The sequence below is a fragment of the Ornithodoros turicata genome, unplaced genomic scaffold (genome assembly GCF_037126465.1).
Source record: "Ornithodoros turicata isolate Travis unplaced genomic scaffold, ASM3712646v1 ctg00001475.1, whole genome shotgun sequence".
In the NCBI taxonomy this organism is placed as follows: Eukaryota; Metazoa; Arthropoda; class Arachnida; order Ixodida; family Argasidae; genus Ornithodoros; species Ornithodoros turicata.
Genome location: NW_026999627.1, coordinates 22935 through 25924, shown reverse-complemented (window position 1 = coordinate 25924; position 2990 = coordinate 22935). Strand labels below are relative to the sequence as shown.

At 44.4% G+C, this 2990-nt stretch overlaps 1 long non-coding RNA gene across 1 annotated transcript; it reads left to right on the top strand.

Annotated features, from left to right (window-relative positions):
• Positions 1-700: 700 nt before the first annotated feature.
• On the top strand, positions 701-2368 carry LOC135377042 (uncharacterized). The gene is made up of 5 exons (XR_010417989.1): positions 701-1008; positions 1316-1428; positions 1496-1581; positions 1732-1992; positions 2113-2368. It is a non-coding gene; the product is annotated as an uncharacterized LOC135377042 (long non-coding RNA).
• The last annotated feature ends 622 nt before the right edge of the window (positions 2369-2990 follow it).

Sequence of the window (2990 nt, the reverse complement as noted above, 5' to 3'; positions counted from 1 at the left end):
GGCATGAATTGTGCACCAAAACCTGACCGAACATAAGCTATGTCTCACTACTGATGCCGTTCCAACATGAAGATACCCCATATCGTCGAAATGTTCGTCACGATGATACACACTATAGGCGCGTTCCCAAGCACGCGATTTGCGGGGCGTCGCGACAGCGACTTTTTTTTTCTGTTCCGCGCAGGCAGAAGCAACAACAGGTTTCTCACAACCGTACGGTTTGGTTGTCAACATCGCTTCAGGTTCCTCTCGCATATGAATCGTTGAACGAAAGCCGAGACATGGAAAAATTGTCGCTCTCGCAAATCGCGCGCTTGGGAACACGCCTTTAGAGTGTATCATCATGACGAACGTTATTGCGCTGCACGGCTACGCAGCGTTCAACAAATGTTGCACAAATCAAACATCAACAAAACATTTCATTAGCTGCCCGCTGCCCAATCCGACACCGCAAGTGGCCCGAAATATCGAAGTGTCTTCTTTGTTTGAATCTATTCACTGTGTTATTATCCGCTGTTTAGGCATGTGTATTATTAATAATATGATTAAACAACAGAACTGGAGTGTGCAATTTTATTCGGCGTTGTTTGCATATTTGTAGTTACAGGTTCAGGTTGCGCGCCGTTCCTCTCCTTTAGTCGAGGCAAACTGCTAGGGCTATCGAAGCCAATCCAAGCCGCAAGCGAGTGTAGGGTATTGTTTGCTTTCGTCGCCGCACGTGGTTTTGAATTGAGTGTTCATGTTGTGTGGTGTCCTGTATTTCACACGTTTCATTCACACAATTTTCTATTTGCGTAACTACGTGCAACATGCACATTTTGGTGAAGTGGCCAGGCGTGAATATGCTGGACGTTTATCCCGTCGACAGCCTGCAAGATATCGAATTAGGTTTAAGTATTTCGTATGTCCCGGCCGTCCCGGCAAACGTGGACATCGCTAAGGGGAAGACATTCCTCATACGGTGCAGCAAGAATGCAGAGCCCTCTGAAGCCTTCTTCGTTGCTGCGGGTAAGTCCAGCGTGTACAGAGAAATATGCTTTGTTTTTCCAAAGCGCGAGAGGCCAGACGTTGCAGTCTCCCTGTTTCTGCCCAGTATTTGTTACGCTGTCTAAATCAACCGCAGACGTGGAATGGCGTGTCATTAAGCGCTACCAATTTAGACTTACCTACGGTTACCTATACTAAAAAGACATTAATCGGTTCTGCATTATTGGTCCTGTTGTAGAACCAGACTCAGAACATCAATTTCTCATGTTTGATTGCTTGTTCATTGATTTGCTGCTGCCACAAGCCTAACTACTTGATATTCCACTAGGCCTCAGGGTGCACACTGTACACATTGTGCAGAGCACAACCGGAAAATAGAGGAGCTTGAGCATGCAAATGCCCGCCTGACAAAGAAGCTTCGCAAAGCCAAAGAGAAGTGTGGTAAGCTGATATATATATATTTTTTTACATATGTTGTGACAAGCATGTAGCAGGTAATTATTTTCAGTCATGACCAACATGGTGGATCAGATGGAAAATCTAATCCAGACTGCCTCCAGCCAGAACGCTGCTGCTGTTACAGCAGCTCCAATGGTAATGTTTGTCTCACCTGTGGAACTCGGATTTTGATATTTTATTTGTGTTTGGTTAGTGCGGATGAGCCGTAAGAGTGTGCTTGGAAGATATATCATTTGAAGTTAACAGTTTGCAGGACAATACGTGTAATACCTCTTTTCTATGCAGCTGGACATCGGCTTAGGTGTTTGCGTGGACGCTGGTGTTCTGCACAGAATAGAGAGAAGCAGCAAAGGGGATAGGACAAGGTACGACTGCATAAGCATAGCTATCTCTCTTTAATTTGCAGGCTGGCCCGTGCCCTCATTTGGGCAGTGTTTTCTCCTGAGGAGATGATTGGGCGAACTTCATATGGGATACCATGCAACGCCCACTAAGGTGCTGCTCTGAAACCTGCAGTGGATGAGACACGGCATGAAGCAGTTCTGGGTAAGGACCCCTTTCTGTCTTCATTACTGCAGGTCCATTGGCTTTTGATTTGGCCAAACTCTGGCTTTGTCTACATGAAGTAGCTGGTTACTGCTTAATCAGTTAATTGTACTCCTGCAGTGTCAACCTCGTGATTTGGCTTGCTGGAACCATCACATTCATGTGGCACACTTTTGCAATGCCATTGGCAGCAACAACCATGTTCTAAGAGTTGGAGCTGGACTGCCGGAAGTAGACCAAGATGGTAATCTGCACTTCTTTGGCACCATACAGATGCAAGAAAACAACAAGTCTGTGAGAGATCAAGGAGAGCGTTGTGTCCATGCTTTCGAAAATGAAATAATCACCCGTAATAAATTATGTGTATTATCAGTAACAGATGGCTTCTTTGTCGTGAATACCAGGGTACTGGGTGCTATTTGGGGAGCCAACGAGGTACATTTGGGCATTATGTCAAAAGAAAATCAAATTAATGGCAAATAGGTGTCAAAAGAAAGACCAATTGAAGTCATAAAAGTGTCAATTGAATGGCAATTGCAAAAGTTCAAAAGAGATTCTTTTGACAAAAGTCAAAAGGAAGTCTGTCCCAAATAACCAAATGAAGTCAAAAGAAGTTCCAAACGTTTTTCCAAATAAATTCAAAAGCAATTCTATTGAATTTCAATTGCCTCTTTTGACTTTTTTCAATTGGAATTCTAAAGCATGTCCAAAAAATTTTTTGCAAGGGGTACCGTTGTAGATTCCCGTCCTCGTCATATTTCTTTCGAAATATCCATTTGCATTTGACAACTCCTTGATCGCGCGGTCTTGGGACAATTTCCCACGTACCGTTCCTCTCTAGATTTCCCAGTTCTTCATCTATGGCCTCCTGCCAATAATTGCCATCGAGGCATCGACAGTGCTTCTTCCATAGTGATAGGATCGGGGATAGCGTCGGCTTGTTTGACCGTGTAACAGTAGTTTGGCCGTGGTTTGTTCGCTAGTCGTTGAGATCGTCT